The sequence below is a fragment of the Pseudophryne corroboree genome, chromosome 9 (genome assembly GCF_028390025.1).
Source record: "Pseudophryne corroboree isolate aPseCor3 chromosome 9, aPseCor3.hap2, whole genome shotgun sequence".
Taxonomy (NCBI): Eukaryota; Metazoa; Chordata; class Amphibia; order Anura; family Myobatrachidae; genus Pseudophryne; species Pseudophryne corroboree.
In genome coordinates this window covers 375,323,720-375,349,108 of record NC_086452.1, presented here as the reverse complement: position 1 = coordinate 375,349,108, position 25,389 = coordinate 375,323,720, and positions in this window count along the sequence as shown.

Sequence of the window (25,389 nt, the reverse complement as noted above, 5' to 3'; positions counted from 1 at the left end):
AAGTGTCAGTTGAAGACGACGTGAGGGGTCACAGTGGAATTAGTGACTGGAGAATAGCATGCAGGAGGTAAGTTACCATACTTGTGTAATTGTGTGTGTGGTGGGGGGTATTGAGAGCACAGTACAAAACATAGGGTCTATGGTGGGGGAGAGCGGACAATACAAAACATGCAGAACGGGGCAACTTGGTATAGCACATACAGATGGTGTGGGGGCACAATACAAACACATAGAAATCGCGGCGTACTCTATAGGACATATATAGGAAGGACATACACTTTTGGGGGTTGCGAGATGTAGTACATACTGTAATACAGAAAAACAGGAAGGGTGGGGGGGAGAGCATGATACAGAACGGGTGTGGTATGGAAGGTAGATAACTAGGTCGACAGTGTTTAGGTCGACCACTATTGGTCGACAGTAACTTGGTCGACAGGGTCTGTAGGTCGACAGGGTCTTTAGGTCGACATGGTCTAGGTCATCAGTTTAAAAGGTCGACATGAGTTTTTTATGTTTTTTTGGTGTCGTTTTCTTCGTAGAGTGACTGGGAACCCCAATTAGTGCACCGTGTCCCCTTGCATGGCTCGCTTCACTCGCCATGCTTCGGGCAAGGTGCCTCGCATTAACGTTCCAATCGTAGTCCACGTGAATCGTTAAGTATGAAAAGGATAAAAAAAAGAAAAAATCGTGAAAAACTCATATCGACCTTTTGACCTGTCGACCTACAACATGTTGACCTAGACACCCTGTCGACCTAGTTACTGTCGCCCAATAGTGGTCGACCTAGATAGTGTCGACCTAGAGACCGGATCCCATACAGAACATAGAGATCGGGGGAAGAACAATACAGATCAGGGGAGTTAGTGAAATGGCTGACATTTACAGTATATCAATGAACTGGGGGCAGGTGTACAAAGCCTGGGAGAGTGATAAAGTGGAGAGAGATAAACTAACAACCAATCAGCTCCTAGTTGTCATTTTTCAAACACAGCCTGTAACATGGCAGTTAGGAGCTGGTACTTTACCTCTCTCCACTTTATACTCTGCAGGGCTTAATACATCTCCCCTATAGAATAACCAAATGATGAAATGGTACAGAATGGTATAAATGATGTGAATTGGAGCTGTAACAAGTGACTGTTTCTCTATCTTTACATATAATAAAGGTGACATAGTCCTTTCCCTAGAGTCCTTCTCCTTACCGCTCAGGGGGCCTGATTCAGATGCGGACGCAGAGCTGCTGTTGCACCAAGTGGCTCAATGCTTTTTCACTGTACATGTGTGTAAGCTGCACTGCGCACAAAATGAAATCAAGCTCACATAGAGGATCCCATCGCAAAGTGATTGACAGGAAGTCAGCGTTTGAGGTGGTAACGGGGGTGGCTAACTGTATACAGGCGTGTCAGGTCCGTTCAAATGCTGTTTCATGTGCGTGCATAAATTACCCATTGCGACCTGTGTTGCTGCTGGAGAGCCCCCTGTGTCTAGGAGACTTGCTCAGTCTACGACTGCTCAGACTCACAATGCAATTGTGAATGGCAAGATTCCAGAAGCGATCGCGTCAACAACCACAACTGAATCAGGCCCACAATTACACCATTATATTTTACTATTTTATCACATTTACCAACTAAGGGGTCAGTTTAATTAGGTGCGAGTTTGTCTTACAACAGCTGCACTTTCCGGTTGTTGGTATTCATGTGACCGCCGGTCAGCTGACCGACAGTCACATGACCTCCTCCACCAGCCCGACGGGTCACTGTCCCGATGGTCGGCATGCCGACCAACAGGGACTATTTCCCTCGTGGACCGCAGGTCGCCACCGAGCCGGCAGCGTGGCGAGCGCAGCGAGCCCGCAAGGGGCTTGCTGCACTCGCCCCTCCTTGCCGGGATCCCGGCGTTGGTATGCTGCCGGGATCCCGGCGTCGGTAAGCTGACCGGCAGTCAGGAAACCGCTGGTTAGCTGTACTACACCCTTTCCGGTAGCCCCATATGCTGAATCTGGCCACGAAGGGTGTGAGTTTGGATGCTTTTGAAACGTTGCAGCAATGGGAACTCGTACCTAATTGGATTGACCCCTAAATGTTAGCAATTTATAGCTTTTATTTTTCTGACGTCCTAAGTGGATGCTGGGACTCCGTAAGGACCATGGGGAATAGCGGCTCCGCAGGAGACTGGGCACAACTAAAGAAAGCTTTAGGACTACCTGGTGTGCACTGGCTCCTCCCCCTATGACCCTCCTCCAGACCTCAGTTAGAATCTTGTGCCCGGCTGAGCTGGATGCATACTAGGGGCTCTCCTGAGCTTCTAGAAAAGAAAGTATAATTTAGGTTTTTTTATTTTCAGTGAGATCTGCTGGCAACAGACTCACTGTTACGAGGGACTAAGGGGAGAAGAAGCGAACCTACCTGCTTGCAGCTAGCTTGGGCTTCTTAGGCTACTGGACACCATTAGCTCCAGAGGGATCGAACACAGGCCCAGCCTCGGTCGTCCGGTCCCGGAGCCGCGCCGCCGTCCCCCTTACAGAGCCAGAAGCAAGAAGTTGGTCCGGAAAATCGGCGGCAGAAGACTTCGGTCTTCAACAAGGTAGCACACAGCACTGCAGCTGTGCGCCATTGCTCCTCATGCACACCTCACACTCCGGTCACTGATGGGTGCAGGGCGCTGGGGGGGGGGGGGGGGGGCGCCCTGAGCAGCAATAATAACACCTTGGCTGGCAAAAAATTCACAATATATAGTCCCTGCGGCTATATATGTGAAAAATACCCCTGCCAGAGTTCCAGAAAAAAGCGGGAGAAGCCCGCCGAAAAAGGTGCGGGGCTAACTCCCTCAGCACACTGGCGCCATTTTCCCTCACAGCTCCGCTGGAAGGATTGCTCCCAGGCTCTCCCCTGCAGTTTCAAGCAACAAAAGGGTAAAAAAGAGAGGGGGGCACTAAATTTAGGCGCAGTAGTGATATATAAGCAGCTAAAAGGGAAAATCACTCAGTTAGTGCTCATCCCTGTGTTATATAGCGCTCTGGTGTGTGCTGGCATACTCTCCCTCTGTCTCCCCAAAGGGCTTTGTGGGGTCCTGTCCTCTGTCAGAGCATTCCCTGTGTGTATGCGGTGTGTCGGTACGGCTGTGTTATGGAAGGAATTACGTGAAAGTGTCAACTCATTACATAAAAGATTTGACGACATACCAAATATGGGACAGCCGGCTTCCCAGCCCGTGCCTGCCCAGGCGTCTCAAAACCCATCAGGGGCCCTAAAACGCCCACTACCTCAGATGGCGAATACAGATGTCGACACGGATACAGAGCGAATACAGATGTCGACACGGATACAGACTCCAGTGTCGACGACAATGAGACTAATGTAACTTCCAATAGGGCCACACGTTATATGATTGAAGCTATGAAAAATGTGTTACACATTTCTGATATTAACCCAGCTACCACAAAAAAGGGTATTATGTTTGGGGAGAAAAAGCTTCCAGTGGTTTTTCCCCCATCTGAGGAATTAAATGAAGTGTGTGAAGAAGCGTGGGCTTCCCCCGATAAAAAACTAGTAATTTCTAGAAAGTTACTGATGGCGTACACTTTCCCGCCAGAGGATAGGTCACGTTGGGAGACATCCCCTAGGGTGGATAAAGCGCTCACACGTTTGTCAAAGAAGGTGGCACTACCGTCTCTGGATACGGCCGCCCTAAAGGAGCCTGCTGATAGAAAGCAGGAGGCTATTCTGAAATCTATATATACACACACAGGTGTTATTCTGAGACCAGCTATTACTTCAGCATGGATGTGCAGTGCTGCAGCTGCGTGGTCAGATTCCCTGTCAGACAATATTGATACCTTAGACAGGGACAATATATTGCTAACTATAGAGCATATTAAAGACGCAGTCTTATATATGAGAGATGCACAGAGGGATATTTGCCGGCTGGCATCTAAAATAAGTGCTATGTCCATTTCTGCTAGGAGAGGTTTATGGACTCGACAGTGGACAGGTGACACTGATTCTAAAAGGCACATGGAAGTTTTGCCTTATAAAGGTGAGGAGTTGTTTGGGGATGGTCTCTCGGACCTCGTTTCCACAGCGACAGCTGGGAAGTCAGCATTCTTACCCCATGTTCCCTCACAAGAAAAGAAAGCACCGTATTATCAGGTACAGTCCTTTCGGCCTCATAAGGGCAAGCGGGTTAAAGGCGCGTCCATTCTGCCCAGAGGCAGAGGTAGAGGAAAAAAGCTGCAGCAGACAGCCAGTTCCCAGGAGCAAAAGCCCTCCCCCGCTTCCTCTAAGTCCACCGCATGACGCTGGGGCTCCACAGGCGGAGCCAGGTACGGTGGGGGCCCGTCTCAAAAATTTCAGCAATCAGTGGGCTCGCTCACAGGTGCATCCCTGGATCTTTCAAGTAGTATCTCTGGGATACAAGCTGGAATTCGAGACATTTCCCCCCCACCGTTTCCTCAAATCTGCCTTGCCAACAACTCCCTCAGGCAGGGAGGCTGTGTTAGAGACAATACACAAGCTGTATTCCCAGCAGGTGATAGTCAAGGTGCCCCTCCTTCAACAAGGACGGGGTTACTATTCCACAATGTTTGTGGTACCGAAACCGGACGGTTCAGTGAGACCCATTTTAAATTTGAAATCCTTGAACACATATATAAAAAAATACAAGTTCAAGATGGAATCGCTCATGGTGGTTATTGTAAGCCTGGACGAGGGGGATTACATGGTATCACTGGACATCAAGGATGCTTACCTGCATGTCCCCATCTACCATCCTCACCAGGAGTACCTCAGATTTGTGGTACAGGATTGTCATTACCAATTCCAGACGTTGCCGTTCGGTCTGTCCACGGCACCGAGGGTATTTACCAAGGTAATGGCTGAAATGATGATACTCCTTCGAAGAAAGGGAGTTTTAATTATCCCGTACTTGGACGATCTCCTGATAAATGTGAGGTCCAGGGAGCAGTTGTTGGTCGGGGTAGCATTATCTCAGGAGGTGCTACAACAGCACGGTTGGATTCTAAATATTCCAAAGTCACAGCTGGTCCCTACGACACGTCTACTGTTCCTGGGGATGATTCTGGACACAGACCAGAAAAAAGTGTTTCTCCCGGAGAAGAAAGCCAAGGAGCTGTCATCTCTAGTCAGAGGCCTCCTGAAACCAAGACAGGTGTCGGTGCATCACTGCACGCGAGTCCTGGGAAAGATGGTAGCTTCCTACGAAGCAATTCCATTCGGCAGGTTCCATGCAAGAGCGTTTCAGTGGGACCTGTTGGACAAATGGTCCGGATCGCATCTTCAGATGCATCGGCGGATAACCCTGTCTCCAAGGACCAGGGTGTCTCTGCTGTGGTGGCTGCAGAGTGCTCATCTTCAAGAGGGCCGCAGATTCGGCATACAGGACTGGATCCTGGTGACCACGGATGCCAGCCTTCGAGGCTGGGGGGCAGTCACACAGGGAAGAAATTTCCAGGGACTATGGTCAAACCAGGAGATTTCACTACACATAAATATTCTGGAACTAAGGGCCATTTACAATGCCCTAAGTCAAGCAAGACCCCTGCTTTAAAACCAGCCGGTACTGTTTCAGTCAGACAACATCACGGCGGTCGCCCATGTAAACCGACAGGGCGGCACAAGAAGCAGGATGGCGATGGCAGAAGCCACAAGGATTCTCCGATGGGCGGAAAATCACGTGTTAGCACTGTCAGCAGTGTTCATTCCGGGAGTGGACAACTGGGAAGCAGACTTCCTCAGCAGGCACGACCTCCACCCGGGAGAGTGGGGACTTCATCCAGAAGTCTTCCAGCTGATTGTAAACCGTTGGGAACGGCCACAGGTGGACATGATGGCGTCCCGCCTAAACAAAAAGCTAGAAAGATATTGCGCCAGGTACAGAGACCCTCAGGCAATAGCTGTGGACGCTCTAGTGACACCGTGGGTGTACCAGTCGGTTTATGTGTTCCATCCTCTTCCTCTCATACCCAAGGTACTGAGGATAATAAGAAAAAGAGGAGTAAGAACTATACTCATTGTTCCGGATTGGCCAAGAAGAGCTTGGTACCCGGAACTTCAAGAACTGATCTCAGAGGACTCATGGCCTCTGCCGCTCAGACAGGACCTGCTGCAGCAGGGGCCCTGTCTGTTCCAAGACTTACCGCGGCTGCGTTTGACGGCATGGCGGTTGAACGCCGGATCCTGAAGGAAAAGGGCATTCCGGAGGAAGTCATCCCTACGCTGATTAAAGCTAGGAAAGAAGTAACCGCAAACCATTATCACCGCATATGGCGAAAATATGTTGCGTGGTGTGAGGCCAGGAAGGCCCCAACGGAGGAATTTCAGCTAGGCCGTTTTCTGCACTTCCTACAGTCAGGAGTGACTATGGGCCTAAAATTGGGTTCCATTAAGGTCCAGATTTCGGCTCTGTCGATTTTTCTTCCAGAAAGAACTGGCTTCACTGCCTGAAGTTCAGACATTTGTTAAAGGAGTGCTGCATATTCAGCCCCCTTTTGTGCCTCCAGTGGCACCTTGGGATCTCAACGTGGTATTGGATTTCCTAAAGTCACATTGGTTTGAGCCACTTAAAACCGTGGATTTGAAATATTTCACGTGGAAAGTGGTCATGCTGTTGGCCTTTGCTTCGGCCAGGCGTGTGTCAGAATTGGCGGCTTTGTCATGTAAAAGCCCTTATCTGATTTTCCATATGGATAGGGCAGAATTGAGGACTCGTCCCCAGTTTCTCCCTAAGGTGGTATCAGCTTTTCACTTGAACCAACCTATTGTGGTGCCTGTGGCTTCTAGGGACTTGGAGGATTCCAAGTTACTGGACGTAGTCAGGGCCTTGAAAATATATGTTTCCAGGACGGCTGGAGTCAGGAAAACGGACTCGCTATTTATCCTGTATGCACCCAACAAGATGGGTGCTCCTGCTTCGAAGCAGACGATTGCTCGCTGGATCTGTAGCACAATTCAGCTTGCCGCATCCTAAATCTGTAAAAGCCCGTTCCACAAGGAAGGTGGGCTCTTCTTGGGCGGCTGCCCGAGGGGTCTCGGCTTTACAACTTTGCCGAGCGGCTACTTGGTCAGGGTCTAACACTTTTGCAAAATTCTACAAATTTGATACCCTGGCTGAGGAGGACCTTGGGTTTGCTCATTCGGTGCTGCAGAGTCATCCGCACTCTCCCGCCCGTTTGGGAGCTTTGGTATAATCCCCATGGTCCTTACGGAGTCCCAGCATCCACTTAGGACGTCAGAGAAAATAAGATTTTACTCACCGGTAAATCTATTTCTCGTAGTCCGTAGTGGATGCTGGGCGCCCATCCCAAGTGCGGATTGTCTGCAATGCTTGTATATAGTTATTGTTAAACTAAAGGGTTATTGTTGAGCCATCTGTTGAGAGGCTCAGTTAAATTTTCATGCTGTTAACTGGGTATAGCATCACGAGTTATACGGTGTGATTGGTGTGGCTGGTATGAGTCTTACCCGGGATTCAAAATCCTTCCTTATTGTGTCAGCTCTTCCGGGCACAGAATCCTAATTGAGGTCTGGAGGAGGGTCATAGGGGGAGGAGCCAGTGCACACCAGGTAGTCCTAAAGCTTTCTTTAGTTGTGCCCAGTCTCCTGCGGAGCCGCTATTCCTCATGGTCCTTACGGAGTCCCAGCATCCACTACGGAATACGAGAAATAGATTTACCGGTGAGTAAAATCTTATTTATTTACTGGTCAAATTTCTTTTCTGAAGGTACCCACTAATTACTATAAGAGAGAACTTATCCCCCCAATGTGTGTATTATAAAAAACCAATGGGCCCTTTAGGATAATTGTCCTTATTTTAGGTATTTTCCATGTCCTCAGTAGTTAGAGTAACATATTTACATAGAGAGATTTTTCTCTCTACACAACCACACCACTGTTTGCAGTCTGTCTCTCTGCTTGCTCATCCACTAACAATGATTTTTCATCTCTTCCTCTTCGTCTACACGCAGTTGGTGATCCCTGAATAGCTGCCCTGGGAGGAGAGCTGCGGACACATGCTCCAAATGTTGGTACATATGCATTTCCTATTAGGAGATGCGGTAAAGATGCCGGCTGTCGGGTTTACAGCAGTCAGAATACTGACATTGGGATCCCGACACTCTTCAGAATCCCGACGTTGGATTTTCAAAAGGGCAAGGATACCGACTCCCGTATCCCCACGATCATAGGTTTAGGGCTGGGCAAGGGGAGTTAGGTTTAAGCATCAGGCACGGGGGGTGGAGGGTTGGTTAGGCTGCGGGGGAGGGATGGTTAGGTTTAGGCGTCAGGCGGGGGTTAGGCTGCAGGTGGGTGGAGGTTAAGGTTAGGCTGTGGATAGGGTGGGTTAGGCACCCCCGGGGGAGGATAGGCTGTGTGGGAGGAAGGGTTAGGTTTAGACATCGGGCGGGAGGGTTAGGTTTAGGTATTAGGTGGGCGGGTTAAGTTTAGGCTGCAGGTGGGTGGAGCTTAGGGTTAGGCATCCCTGGGGGTGACTAGGCTGCGCAGGAGGGAGGGTTAGGTTTAGGCGGGGGGATTAGGTTTAGGCATCAGGCGGGGGAGTTAAGTTTAGGCTGTGGGTGGGGGGAGGTTAGGGTTAGGCTGCGGGTAGGGTGGCTTTCGGTTAGGAACCCCTGGGGGGGGGGTTAGGCTGCAGGGGAGGTAGGGTTAGGTTTAGGCATCAGGTGGGGAGTTAGGTTTAGGCTTCATGTGGGGGAGGTTAACATTAGCCTATGGGTAGGGTGGGATAGGCACCCCTGGGAGTGGTTAGGCTGCGAGGGAGGGAGGGAGGGTTAGGTTTAGTCAGCAGGGATGGAAGTTACGATTAGGCACCCCTGCTGGAGGGTTAGGTATAAAGGTGGGAGGTTAGGGTTAGGCTGCGGGTGGGGGGAGGATAGGGTTAGGCTGCGGGTACGGTTGGTTAGTGTTAAGGACCCCCAGGTTTGGCTAGTCTGTGGGGGAGGGAGGGTTAGGTGTAGACATCATGTGGGGAGATTAGTTTTAGGCATCAGGCATGGGGTTAGGTTTAGGCTGTGGGCAGGGGGAGGATAGGGTTAGGCAGCGGGTAGCATTGCTTAAGATTAGGAACCCCCTGGCGTTGTTAGGCTACGGGAAAGGGAGGGTTAGGTTTAGGCATCAGGTGGGGGGTTAGGATTAGGCTGTGGGTGGGGAGAGGATAGGGTTTGCTGCAGGTGGGGGGAAGTTAGGGTTAGGCTGTGGGTAGGGTGAGTTAGGCACCTCCGGGAGTGGTTAGGCTGTGGGGAATGGAGGGTTAGGTTTAGGCAGCAGGGATGGAGGTGAGGATTAGGCACCACCGCGGAAGGGTTAGGCACAAAGGGGGGAGGTTAGGGTTAGATTGTGGACAAGCAGGGATAGGGGGTGGGGAGAGGGGAGAACACCCCTTACTCACCCCTGTCGGTCTTTTCTGAACTAGGATCCCGGCATCGGTTTGACAACCACCGGGATCCCATGCGCTCGGATAGCATACTAACCCCTCTATTAGTACACCTCTTAATGCCCAGAGGGAAGGGCGATCCTGAGGCCATGGTTCCCCAGAGGTTTCCCCCCAAGGGGGTTTTCCTCTCCTGAGTGCTGAAGGATGACTCTTTGTGAGTCCAGAGGTGTAGCTTTTATGCCATAATGAGTACCAATCTCATGCCCGTCCCTGCAATGTATAAGAAGTAAAATAATTGCTAATGCGATCACTTTACTTCTGGGTTTAGACCCCGGCTGCGCTAGTTCACATGTGCAATCGTCAGACTGCGTATGTGAGAGCAGACAGTAATGGAGAGGGATCCCAAGGATCCTTCTCCTAGGAATTATTGCATAATGTAGTCCACAGGCTAAAAAAGCCATTTAGAAATGGCATTAGCTGCTGGGCCAGGCTCAGAAATGCTTTACATTCTGGAGCTTGGTGAGTGTCACAGTTTACCATCTGCCGTAGAAACTTTTGGTGGCTGCTTTTGTGTTCAAAATAGGAGGAATGCAATAGATATCTCCAATATCCATTGCAGTCCCCAATACATACATTCAGGGGCTGGTTAATATTTGTGGGCAGCCCCCAAAACCGACTGTTTTTGGAGATGTCTCACAAATATTATTTATTAAATATTCCACTTAATAAACTTTTTAGATTTTAACATAAACTAAAAAATGTTTTATGTATTCATTGACTGAGTCTCCCGTCTTTAGTGAATGCTAATTTCACAGGGTCTGCAAAATATTACTGATATGACTGTTACTCTACTGTCCTGCTGGTGCTCCTGGCCTGCTGTATAGCAGCCAGACATATATTTTATATACAGCACTCTTGGGGAGATGTATCAAGTCCTGGAGAGAGATAAAGGGCAGATGTCCAAACTACCCAATCATCGTCTGTCACTTATCTAGCACGGGTGGTATTCATGTGACCAGTGGTCGGGAGACCGACAGTCACATAAACTCCACCGACATCCCACTATCCCGATGGTCGGCATGCCGACCAACAGGGACTATTTCCACTCGTGGGTGTCCCCGACACCCATAGAGTTGGAATAGAACCAGTGACGCCCGCAGGTCGCCACTGAGCCGGCAGCATGGTGAGCGCAGCGAGCCCGCAAGGGGCTTGCTGCACTCGCCCCTCCCCTGCCGGGATCCTGGCGTCGGTATGCTGACCGGCAGTCTCCTGACTGCCGGTCAGACATACTACACCCATCTAGCACAGTACATGAAATTATACGTGTAGTTAGAAGCTTCATTTGATTTGGGCAAATACTCAGCTTTATCTCTCTCCACGGCTTGATACATCTCCCGGAAAATATCATGTCTTCCTTTCACTTAATTAACAAGTTAAATTAATTAATTATCTTGGAAACAGGGTAAGAAATTTACAGTATAAGATAATGTTATAATGGCTTGTCAATACCTCCTGGTACATTTACATTGATTTATCATTCACATTTCTTCCATGCAAGACAGGGGCAGATTGGGAATGTAAAGTGGCCCTGGAAATATATGAAAAGTGGCCTCATGTAGGTTGGAGTAAGTCAGCTATAAGCGGGGCCCAACACAAATTGGGCTTAAGCAAATTGTTAGCATTACCCACAGTGGTAGTAAGCAAGGCTAATGCAGCATGGTAGGCAGTCACAGCACCAGCAGTAGGATCGTGTCACAGGAGGTGGAGATCACACCAGTAGGTGAGGCATTACACTGGTAGGCAGTCACAGCACCAGCAGGAGGATCATGTCACAGGAGGTGAATATCACACCAGTAGGTGGGGCATTGTACTGGTAGGCAGTCACAGCACAGCAGAAGGATCGTGTCACAGGAGGTGGAGATCACACCAGTAGTGGAGGCATTGCTCTGGTAGGCAGTCACAGCACCAGCAGGAGGATTGTGTCACAGGAGGTGGAGATCACACCAGTAGGTGGGGCATTGTACTGGTAGGCAGTCACAGCACAGCAGAAGGATCGTGTCACAGGAGGTGGAGATCACACCAGTAGTGGAGGCATTGTACTGGTAGGCATTCACAGCACCAACAGGAGGATTGTGTCACAGGAGGTGGAGATCACACCGGTGGGTGAGGCATTGCACTGGTAGGCAGTCACAGCACCAGAAGGAAGATCGTGTCACAGGAGGTGGAGATCACACCAGTAGGAGAGGCATTGCACTGGTAGGCAGTCACAGCACCAGCAGTAGGATTGTGTCACAGAAGGTGGAGATCACACCAGTAGCTGAGGCATTGCACTGGTAGGCAGTCACAGCACCAGCAGGAGGATCGTGTCACAGGAGGTGGAGATCACAACAGTAGTTGAGGCATGACACTGGTAGGCAGTCACAGCAGGAGGATCGTGTCACAGGAGGTTGAGATCACCCCAGCACGTGAGGCATTGCACTGGTAGGCAGTCACAGTAACTGTGGTAGCTACACCCATCCATATATATAACACATGTAACTGTGACAGGGAAGGTGGCCCTTCTCAGCTCCGGGCCCCATAGTAGCTGCCAGGAACGGATTGGGATCAAACACCAGCCCAAGAAATATATGGAAGCAGCCCTAATGGGGGTGGAGTCTGTTGAGGGGGAGGGGCCTGTCAAAACAGTGGGGCCACTCCGGAGAGGTCCTTATTCTGAGATAGACACAGTTGGGGCCTCCTCTGCTTTATGCTAATATTTACCTGTTACTGTGGCCCTCATTCCGAGTTGATCACTTGCTAGCTACTTTTAGTAGCCATGCAAACGCATTGTCGCCACCCACGGGAGAGTGTATTTGAAAGTGTGCATGTGCAGCCGAGCGACACGAACACATTTTGTGCAAAACAAGACCAGCCCTGTAGTTACTTATCCTGTGCAATGATTCTAGCGACGGAGGTCCCGGAATTGACGTCAGATACCCGCCCTGCAAATGCCTGCGTTTTCCCAAACACTCAGAGAAAACGGTCAGTTGCCACCCACAAGCGCCCTCTTCCTGTCAATCTCCTTGCGATCAGCTGTGCGAATGGATTCATCGCTAAAAGCATTGCACAACAGCGATGCTCTTTGAACCCATATGACGTGTGTGCGCTTTGCGGCGCATACGCATGCACAGTTTTGTAATTTTCTACCTGATCGCAGTGCTGCGAAAATCGGCAGCGAGCGATCAATTCGGAATGACCCCCTTTATGCATATGCTGCTACAATACCCTTCCCTGATGCACGTCTGTATGTCTGAATATACAAGGACTGATATGCCCACTTTCAGTGTCTACTGACACTGCAGTCATGCCTTTAATCTACTTCTGATTTTATTGATTTTTCATTCTACAAACCCCTTTTTTTAACCTTATATGTTTCAAAGTATAAGGAGGGGGCACATATTACATACAGCACAGTACAGGGAGTGAGTGTAACACCCTGTATTGGTAAGGCAATGTTTAAAAAAGGTCACACATATATATATATATATATATATATATATATATATATATATATAATGATTAAAGTAAAAGTTATGGGGTTTCATTTATTAAAAATACCACTTAGTGGTAGGAGTTGTTAAACTGTATATACTCCCATAGAGGGTAAAAATTTATATAAATAACATTGCCATTGTAGAACCTTATCATATAGCCCAGAATGGTAATATTGCTGTGGCACGAGTGCTAGTTACTGTAAAGGGAGGACAAGTGCCTTTACGAATTCTTAACCCTCATGACTACCCTGTGAGATTATGTCGGAATCAAACCATGGCTAAACTGGTATGGACTGATTTCCAGAACATTGTTGATGTAATCTCTTCCCCTAATCAGATAGACATTAGCTCGGACACCAGTGACAAAGATGAACAAGTGTCATCATGGTGGGAAGAAATACAAATAGGGGAAGAAGATACTGCAGAAGAGCTCAAACAAGGAGTACTCAAGTCAAAGAAAATTCCGTTACTTTTAGTAAACATTCAGCAGTTTTCGGATTAGTTGCGCAGGTTCAACATTATATTCCCACGGGAAATGCACCACCTATTAAAGAGCGATATCGACCCCTGGCTCCAGCCTTATATCAACCCGTAAAGCAAATGTTAGAAGAAATGAATACATCCGGGGTAATAAGAGAAAGTCATAGTCCGTGGGCGGCACCAATAGTATTGGTTCGAAAATAAACGGAAATTTGCGCTTTTGTATTGATTACAGAAAACTTAATCAAGTAACACACAAAGACGCGTATCCCTTGCCAAGGATTGAAGAATCTTTGACAGCTCTGAGATCGGCTTTTCTACACTTGATTTAACTAGTGGTTACTGGCAGATCCGGATAGCACCGACGGATCAAGAAAAGACAGCTTTTACCACTCCTATGGGATTATATGAGTTTGAGAGAATGCCGTTCGGACTTTGTAATGCTCCAGGGATGTTCCAACGAGTCATGGAGCATTGTCTAGGGTCTAGGAATTTCGACATGGTGTTGCTGTATTTAGATGGCATAATAGTCTTCTCCCGCGATTACCAAGAACACCTCACGCATCTCCACGAGGTCTTTCAACGGTTAGCAGAGTATGGTCTCAAGGTAAAACCTTCTAAATGCCATCTCTTGAAGACCCGAGTACAATATTTGGGACATATTGTAAGTGCAGAGGGAGTAACTCCTGATCCAGAGAAAATAGCTGACGTACTGGACTGGCCTACACCCACCACCTTAAGGGAAGTGAGAAAGTTCTTAGGCTTTGTTGGATACTATCGTCAATTCGTGAAGAACTTTGCTCACGTTGCGGCTCCGCTGCATGAGCTACTTCGAGGGACTCCCAGGATTCAGCAACATCGGAATACACCGATAGTATGGACCGACACACAACAAGATGCATTTGACAAGCTAAAGGCATTCCTCACTCAAACGCCTATACTAGCCTATCCTGATTACAGCCAACCATTCCTACTCTATGCTGACGCTAGTTATCAAGGGTTGGGAGCTGTCCTGTCACAAAACCAACAAGGGAAAGAATGAGTAATTGACTATGCAAGTCGAAGTTTGAGAAAAACTGAAAGAAATGACGCAAATTATAGCGCCTTCAAACTAGAGTTATTGGCATTAGTGTGGGCCGTTACGGAAAAATTTAAAAACTACCTGGCCGCCACTCCATTCATAGCATTTACTGACAATAATCCTCTTTCTCATTTGGCAACAGCTCACCTGGGAGCTTTGGAACAGCGACGGTGCTCCCGATTAGTCAATTACCAGTTCACCGTCAAGTATAGGAGTGGGAAAAGTAACGGTAATGCTGACGCCCTGTCCCGACTATCGGGCCCAAATGAAAGTACCAATGAAGAGGATGAATGGGAAGACGTCGAAATGCCACAATTTCATGATCTGCTCATTCAACAACGGTCTGTGATAACTAAGATACAGTCAATACAGGCGCAAGATAACTCGAGTGCGGTCGAACAAGAACCGGAGGAGAAATGGCGTCGAATCCAGCAAGAGAGTGTTATCTTAACCAAGTTGAAAACTCTGTTATTATCCAGAAAAGTGTTGAATAAACTAGAACGACAAGTAACCGAACCAGAGCTGTTAAAACTTTGGCGTCAAGGATACAAAAGGGACTTTTAGTTAGTTGCAGAATCAGCCCGAGAACGCATCGCCCCATCACGCAAATTGTGTTACCACATCAGGATAAAGGATAAAGACTCTCTGCTCCAAGCGTATCATAACCAATCGGGACATTTCGGGGCCCAAAAGATGGAAGCTCAACTACGAAAAAGATTTTTTTGGATCGGAATGAGAGAAGATATAACAAATTGGCGTGCCAACTGTCCAAATTGTATCCTTCACAAACCAGCTCCCGCGAATCAGAAAGCCCCTCTTCATCCTATAACGACTACTCATCCATTAGAACTAGTGTCTCTAGATCATATCAAATTAGAGTCTAGCCGAACTGGGTATCAATATGCTCTTACCATGATAGATCACTATTCAAAATTTGCTGTAGTCCTTCCAGTGCGAGATCTGTCCGCAAGAACCACTGCAGAATTATTATGGAGAGCTTTTGTTCGTCCTTATGGGTATCCGGAAAATATATTAACTGACCAAGGACCGCCGTTTGAATCACACTTGTTTCAGGAACTTTGCGCTCTATACGGGTGTAAGAAATTAAGAACTACTGCATATCAAGCCCAGTGCAACGGATTATGTGAAAGGATGAATCAATCGCTGATCGGTATGTTAAGAGCGATTCCCGCTTTGGAGCGTCAAGACTGGCCGACATTATTACCAGAAATTACCTTCCTATACAATAATACGGAGCATAGCTCCACGGGATATACACCGTTCTATTTATTGTTCGGTCGGGAGGGCAAATTGCCTGCAGATGTAAGGTTGGATGTCCCTCAAGGAATTGCACAAGAAACCATTCCTTGTACAGACTGGGTAAAAGAACATCAACGACGTTTAAAAACTGCACAAAATATTGTCAATCAACGAATGGATCGGGTGCGAAAGCAACAGGCTGAACGTTACAATCAGAATGCTCTAGCTGAACCTCTGAATATAGGCGATTGGGTTTTGAAGAAGAACAACCATCGACATAGCAAGCTGGATAGTTATTGGGAAGCAATACCATATCAAATAACGGGTATTCCAAGATCTGAGGTAGCTGTCTATCGAATAGTCAAAGATAATAGACATTACTCCTTAGTCGTACACCGCAATCAATTAAAAAAATACCAAGCTACAACTACTCAAAATGAAAGCGATGAAAGCAGAGAGGCAGAGAGGGTGAGCCTATCTACTGAATCTTTGTCAAATGACTCTTTAGAAGGTATGATGGGACTATTCTGGCCAGTACTAGTCTCTACCCCTCCGGGATCGGTCATGATGACTGAAGAAAAATTATCCCGTGATAGTGAGAAGGAAAGTCATAATATATATGAATCTAAATTAATCTTGCCTCATGTACCAGAATGTAATGAATCTGATGCAGAATGCGCTCCTTTACTGAGAAGGTCGGAGAGAAGCATGCAAGGAATCCTGCCTTCTCGATACAGATGTTAAATGGTCACAGATATTCCTGTTTTGTTTAAAATCCTTTTGAATTATATTTACGTAGTGATGTTCTAATCATAAGTTCTGTTTAAGTTGAAATTATGCGTGAGGACACGCATAGTTAAAGCCGGGATGTATGTAACACCCTGTATTGGTAAGACAATGTTAAAAAAAGGTCACATATATATATATATATATATATATATATAATGATTAAAGTAAACGTTATGGGGTTTCATTTATTAAAAATACCACTTAGTGGTAGGAGTTGTTAAACTGTATATACTCTCATAGAGGGTAAAAATTTATATAAATAACAAGCGTGTCACCCTCACGGAGGGCAAGTGGTCTGAACCAAATAATTAATGTCCCAGGAAGTTTCTGGGCTCGTGGCCCCAGGAATGGTGCACTGGCAGGCTGGTGGGGGTTAATCGGAGAGCCAATAAGGAGGATTGGAGCTGGCGCGTGGGTAAAGCAAGGAGCGGGACTGATCCGGGGCTCGGGGAAGAGGTAATAAAAAGGAGAGAAGAAAAACCGTTAGGCAGTCTCTGAGGAGAGCTGACTAGACGGCGGAGCTGCGCTGCACTGCGAGAGAGGACGGGAGCAGAGGACGTAACGAGCCGGAGGAAGCTAGAAAGAGACCCGCCACTTACTTCATCCGATCCCCGGTGCTTCTGAGGAGTGAAGAGGAAGCCGGCGGCTGCGACATAATTAGTAGCGGTGACGCGAGGAGGAGAAGGGGAAGCTGAGGTGCGGAGGTTCTCCACTGACAACGCCTTCTGGGAGGTGACCCAACCTCTCTGACCAACCGAGAGACATCCATACTGTGAGTGTTATAAAGGGACAGAATCACTGACACTCCATATAAGGTTGGGGGTGGGGCTGTGATACATAACAGTAAGAAAATGTCTTCCAACTGAAGGGACTTAATCACAGCAGCATCATAAGAGACTGGGTGTGAAGGAGGAGAGCCTTCTACTGAAGGGGAACTACTTACAATACAATCGCAGGAGATTGCAGCTATTCAGTGTAAAAAAACAAAACAAAACAAACAGAGAGTACTCTCAATTCAAAGTCTGTCAGCCTGACTCTTTTATACCGTACTTAGAATTACAAGCTAGTCAGCAAAAGAACAGTTAAATAAATAACTACATATAGAATTATACTTACCACTACCGCAGTGCAGATACAGAGACTGGTTGCTAGTGCCACCATTCAGCCTGTTAGTATGTCAGCAGAATTCAATTGCAGAAAACTCCGCCTCTCAAATTATAGTCTCCTATAGCCATAAAGAAGATTGACATCAGTTGCCGTTGCATCTAACAAAATAGGATTACAAGGACAGTCAGCACAGCTTTACCACAGATAAGTCAGCGCAGTATATGGAATATTAATTCTGGATATTTACCAAGGATTACAAAAATGTAAAAATATTTGTTATCAACTAGCTCTGCAGGGCATAACAATATTGTGTTGACGTTATTTCTAGTCCAGGACATATTAACCCCTAAAGACTTCATGTGCTCCAACAGAATGGCCATAGTTTACTACGTAGTATAGTTATTGTAAAAGTATAATTAACATTATCTGAGTTAACAATTAATAAGAAGTTAGCTGTTATACCAGTGTTACCATATATTTCTTTTACTTGACTTAATATGAGTACTATTGTGATATGCACTTTTAACCTTATTTTCCTTAAGGAGTGAGAAAACAGTTGAGAGCAGCGATTGCAGTACAATAAATGCTTTATTGATGTGTCTAAGTTTATTAATGAATAGTATTATAACAGAGTACTAATTAAAGTAACATGGATATTGATATTTCTGTCAATAAATGTTGTTTAAGGCGCGTCTAAGCACTAACAGTGAGAAGAAATAATAAAGCAAATCGTTTAGTTCACCACCAATAGTTGCAAAGTCTATTTTTACTCTCCACTCTCTACAAAAACCTAAGAAGACTACGGAAAGGTACAGCTACTACAAGGTACTACTGCATTTATCAGTAGAAAGAGACAGCTACCACTAAGGGAAGTGTACAAGAGCACACACTACATACAGCACAGTACAGGGAGGGAGCACACACTACTTACAGCACAGTACAGGGAGGAGGAGCACACACTACATACAGCACAGTACAGGGAGGGAGCACACACTACATACAGCACAGTACAGGGAGGGTGCACACACTACATACAGCACAGTACAGGGAAAGAGCACACACTACATACAGCACAGTACAGGGAGGGAGCACACACTACATATAGCATAGTACAGGGATGGAGCACACACTACTTACAGCACAGTACAGGGAGAGAGCACACACTACATACAGCACAGTACAGGGAGGAGGAGCACACACTACATACAGCACAGTACAGGGAGGGGGAGCACACACTACATACAGCACAGTACAGGGAGGGGGAGCACACACTACATACAGCACAGTACAGGGAGGGGGAGCACACACTACATACAGCACAGTACAGGGAGGGGGAGCACACACTACATACAGCACAGTACAGGGAGGGAGCACACACTACATACAGCACAGTACAGGGAGGAGGAGCACACACTACATACAGCATAGTACAGGGAGGGGGAGCACACACTACATACAGCACAGTACAGGGAGGGAGCACACACTACATACAGCACAGTACAGGGAGGAGGATCACACACTACATACAGCATAGTACAGGGAGGGGGAGCACACACTACATACAGCACAGTACAGGGAGGGAGCACACACTACATACAGCACAGTACAGGGAGGGGGAGCACACAGTACATACAGCACAGTACAGGGAGGGAGCACACACTACATACAGCACAGTACAGGGAGGGGGAGCACACACTACATACAGCACAGTACAGGGAGGGAGCACACACTACTTACAGCTCAGTACAGGCAGTGCCAGATTAAGGTCCACATAGGCCTGGAGGTGAAATTTACAAAGGGCCTATTATATGGGGCCACCGAGGGTGTGACTAGGGATGTGTGTGTGGGGTGGGGCAAGACCAGCAGCACCCATTACTGTACTCACAGCAGCACCCATTACTATACTCACACAGCTGCACCTGTTACTCATATAGTGGCCAATCCTGGGATCGGGATCGGCAGTATCCTGGGATTTTGGCCTAAAATGGGGTTTACAATCCCGGTATTTGGGCCAACGCTTTTTTTTTTAATGCCAGGCAGCGTCTGAGCCAATTCAGCACACGGCTCAGATGCTGCTCGGCTCCCCCTGCCCCTGGCAGTGCGGCTGTGTGCACTGCGCAGCGTGACATGGGGTTAGAGGTCACGCTGTGCAGCACAGCATAAACCTCGCCGCCGGCCTCGAATGCCCGAACCTGCCCATACTCACCGCCTGCTGGAGCTGCTGCCTGCTGCCGGGACCTGCCGATAGCACAGCCGCCTGCCATATGGACCTGTCAACAGCACCGCCGACATCTGGACCTGAGGAGGATATTTTGAAAAATTTTTTTTTAACCCTAGTTAGTCCCGAATATTAGGACCATCAGCATTATATAAACCATATAAACTGTAAATAATATCGTGTTTTTAATTTTTATGCTCTATAACCTAATAAATTGGAGTATACCAGAATTTAAAAGTAAACTGCATGTGTGATATTATGTGTTTAGGAGTGAGCGCTGACAGTTAAATACGCTAAGCATCCAATTTCTATGGGCTGCTGGAACCCCTTCCCTCCTCAGCTGCTACTCATATAACAAATAGGTGTTAGCGCAGCTTTCCCAAACATAGCATATACACACAGACCCCCATCATATAAAGTACACACACACACCCACATATACACACATAGTACACACTACACACACAAAGTACACCCCCCCACATATAAACACATAAAGAATACACACACACCACCACATATACACAAACACACACAGTACACACCAGTGGTCGAAGCGGAAATTTTGAAGTGGGGATATGGAAAAGTCAAGGATGCAATTATGCGCGCGCCTTTGCTCCAGAAAAGGGGGCATGGTCACCCAAAAGGGGGGTATGTCCAGTGTAGTAGAACCCCTTATACTATCTAGTACTGGTGCCCCTTTCACCTTATAGCACACGGTACGAGCCAAAACTCACATTATAGCACACGGTACGAGCCAAAATTCACATTACAGCACACGGTACAAGCCGAAATTCACATTATAGCACATGGTATTAGCCAAAATTCACATTATAGCACAATGAATAAGCCAAAATTCACATTATAGCACACGGTACGAGCCGAAATTCACATTATAGAACACTGAATAAGCCGAAATTCACATTATAGCACGGTACGAGACGAAATTCACATTATAGAACACTGAATAAGCCAAAATTCACATTATAGCACACAGTAGTGCACCTAATACACATTGCACCAGGTAGAACCTCCTATACACACTGCGACAGGTAGAGCACGTTATACATATTGCGCCAGATAGAGCACGTTATACATATTGCACCAGGCAGAGCACTGATACACACTGCACCAGGTAGAGAGCACTGATACACACTGCACCAGGTAGAGAGCACTGAGACACACTGCACCAGGTAGAGAGCACTGAGACACATTGCACCAGGTAGAGAGCACCGAGGCACACTGCACCAGGTAGAGAGCACTGAGGCACACTGCACCAGGTAGAGAGCACTGAGGCACACGGCACCAGGTAGAGAGCACTGAGGCACACTGCACCAGGTAGAGAGCACTGAGACACATTGCACCAGGTAGAGAGCACTGAGGCACACTGCACCAGGTAGAGAGCACTGATACACACTGCACCAGGTAGAGAGTACTGATACACACTGCACCAGGTAGAGAGCACTGAGGCACACTGCACCAGGTAGAGAGCACCGAGGCACACTGCACCAGGTAGAGAGCACTGAGGCACACTGCACCAGGTAGAGAGCACTGGGAGGAAGGGGAGGACAGGCACAGGGCAGATGCAGAGCGGCACTCATCGTTGCGGAGGATGGCGCTGTGCCGGATCAGCAGGCCCAGTCTCTTGATGCTGACGGCGGAGCACAGGTCAGCGCGCAGCGCCGTGGTGAGGCGGAATCAAACCATGCCGGGTGACTGGCAGGAGACACCGCAGTTCTGATTGGCTGCTCCTCCCCGTTGCATGCTGACCCCGAGTCCGCCTTCAGCTGAGAGCTATCAGCACGGCGGGGGGAGGAGTAACAGTGCTGCACGGGGAGAAGTGACAGCGCGGCGGGGGGAGAAGGCAGTCCTTTGGTGATTAGCAGGGCGCATTCTGTCACTCAGAAAAGGGGCAGGGCGCAGCTCCCTGCGAAAGAAGCTTAACATGAACACTTTCATTTAATTAAAAAATATACCACTCCATTTCGACCACTGGTACACACTATATACACACCCATCACCATCACATATACACAAACACACCCACCCACCACCACATATACACATACAGTACACACTACAGACACACAAAGTACACCCACCCACCACCACATATACACACTACACACACCCACACAGAAAGTACACACACACACCTCCACCACCATATATACTAGAGATGAGCGGGTTCGGTTCCTCGGAATCCGAACCCGCCCGAACTTCAGGTTTTTTTACACGGGGCCGAGCGACTCGGATCTTCCCGCCTTGCTCGGTTAACCCGAGCGCGCCCGAACGTCATCATCCCGCTGTCGGATTCTCGCGAGGCTCGTATTCTATCGCGAGACTCGGATTCTATATAAGGAGCCGCGCGTCGCCGCCATTTTCACACGTGCATTGAGATTGATAGGGAGAGGACGTGGCTGGCGTCCTCTCCGTTTAGACTAGAGTACTAGAGAGAGACACAAATTTTGGGGAGCATATTATTAGGAGGAGTACTACTTGCTGCTGATAGTGTGACCAGTGACCACCAGTTTAATTAATCCGTTCTCTGCCTGAAAAAAAACGATACACAGTGTGACACAGTCACATACCATATCTGTGCTCAGCCCAGTGTGCTGCATCATATGTAATACTGTATATCATTATCTGACTGTGCTGAGTGCTCACTGCTCACACAGCTTAATTGTGGGGGAGACTGGGGAGCAGTTATAGCAGGAGTACATATTTTAAGTACAGTGCACACTTTTGCTGCCAGAGTGCCACTGCCAGTGTGACTGACCAGTGACCACTGACCACCAGTATTGTGATTGTCTGCTGACCACCAGTATATTGTGATTGTCTGCCTGAAAAAGTTAAACACTCGTCGTGTGGTGTTTTTATAAACGCATTCTGCAGACAGTGTCCAGCAGGTCCGTCATTACATAATATATACCTATCCGGCTGCAGTACTAGTGTGATATATATATATTTTAATTTTATCTCATTATCATCCAGTCTATATTAGCAGCAGACACAGTACGGTAGTCCACGGCTGTAGCTACCTCTGTGTCGGCAGTCGCTCGTCCATCCATAATTGTATACCACCTACCCGTGTTTTTTTTTTTTCTATCTTCTTGATACTAGTAGCTTACTTTAGGAGTCTGCAGTGCTGACAGACAGTGTCCAGCAGGTCCGTCATTACATAATATATACCTGTCCGGCTGCAGTACTAGTGTGATATATATATATATATTTTAATTTTATCTCATTATCATCCAGTCTATATTAGCAGCAGACACAGTACGGTAGTCCACGGCTGTAGCTACCTCTGTGTCGGCAGTCGCTCGTCCATCCATAATTGTATACCACCTACCCGTGGTTTTTTTTTTTTTCTATCTTCTTGATACTAGTAGCTTACTTTAGGAGTCTGCAGTGCTGAGTCTGACAGACAGTGTCCAGCAGGTCCGTCATTACATAATATATACCTGTCCGGCTGCAGTACTAGTGTGATATATATATATATTTTAATTTTATCTCATTATCATCCAGTCTATATTAGCAGCAGACACAGTACGGTAGTCCACGGCTGTAGCTACCTCTGTGTCGGCAGTCGCTCGTCATCCATAAGTATACTAGTATCCATCCATCTCCATTGTTTACCTGAGGTGCCTTTTAGTTGTGCCTATTAAAATATGGAGAACAAAAATGTTGAGGTTCCAAAAATAGGGAAAGATCAAGATCGACTTCCACCTCGTGCTGAAGCTGCTGCCACTAGTCATGGCCGAGACGATGAAATGCCAGCAACGTCGTCTGACAAGGCCGATGCCCAATGTCATAGTACAGAGCATGTAAAATCCAAAACACCAAATATCAGTAAAAAAAGGACTCAAAAATCTAAAATAAAATTGTCGTCGGAGAAGCGTAAACTTGCCAATATGCCATTTACCACACGGAGTGGCAAGGAACGGCTGAGGCCCTGGCCTATGTTCATGGCTAGTGGTTCAGCTTCACATGAGGATGGAAGCACTCAGCCTCTCGCTAGAAAAATGAAAAGACTCAAGCTGGCAAAAGCACAGCAAAGAACTGTGCGTTCTTAGAAATCCCAAATCCACAAGGAGAGTCCAATTGTGTCGGTTGCGATGCCTGACCTTCCCAACACTGGACGTGAAGAGCATGCGCCTTCCACCATTTGCACGCCCCCTGCAAGTGCTGGAAGGAGCACCCGCAGTCCAGTTCCTGATAGTCAGATTGAAGATGTCAGTGTTGAAGTACACCAGGATGAGGAGGATATGGGTGTTGCTGGCGCTGGGGAGGAAATTGACAAGGAGGATTCTGATGGTGAGGTGGTTTGTTTAAGTCAGGCACCCGGGGAGACACCTGTTGTCCGTGGGAGGAATATGGTCATTGACATGCCTGGTGAAAATTAGAGATGAGCGCCGGAAATTTTTCGGGTTTTGTGTTTTGGTTTTGGGTTCGGTTCCGCGGCCGTGTTTTGGGTTCAACCGCGTTTTGGCAAAACCTCACCGAATTTTTTTTGTCGGATTCGGGTGTGTTTTGGATTCGGGTGTTTTTTTTTAAAAAACACTAAAAAACAGCTTAAATCATAGAATTTGGGGGTCATTTTGATCCCAAAGTATTATTAACCTCAAAAACCATAATTTACACTCATTTTCAGTCTATTCTGAATACCTCACACCTCACAATATTATTTTTAGTCCTAAAATTTGCACCTAGGTCGCTGGATGACTAAGCTAAGCGACCCTAGTGGCCGACACAAACACCGGGCCCATCTAGGAGTGGCACTGCAGTGTCACGCAGGATGTCCCTTCCAAAAAACCCTCCCCAAACAGCACATGACGCAAAGAAAAAAAGAGGCGCAATGAGGTAGCTGTGTGAGTAAGATAAGCGACCCTAGTGGCCGACACAAACACCGGGCCCATCTAGGAGTGGCACTGCAGTGTCACGCAGGATGTCCCTTCCAAAAAACCCTCCCCAAACAGCACATGACGCAAAGAAAAAAAGAGGCGCAATGAGGTAGCTGTGTGAGTAAGATAAGCGACCCTAGTGGCCGACACAAACACCGGGTCCATCTAGGAGTGGCACTGCAGTGTCACGCAGGATGTCCCTTCCAAAAAACCCTCCCCAAACAGCACATGACGCAAAGAAAAAAAGAGGCGCAATGAGGTAGCTGTGTGAGTAAGATAAGCGACCCTAGTGGCCGACACAAACACCTGGCCCATCTAGGAGTGGCACTGCAGTGTCACGCAGGATGTCCCTTCCAAAAAACCCTCCCCAAACAGCACATGACGCAAAGAAAAAAAGAGGCGCAATGAGGTAGCTGTGTGAGTAAGATAAGCGACCCTAGTGGCCGACACAAACACCGGGCCCATCTAGGAGTGGCACTGCAGTGTCACGCAGGATGTCCCTTCCAAAAAACCCTCCCCAAACAGCACATGACGCAAAGAAAAAAAGAGGCGCAATGAGGTAGCTGTGTGAGTAAGATAAGCGACCCTAGTGGCCGACACAAACACCGGGTC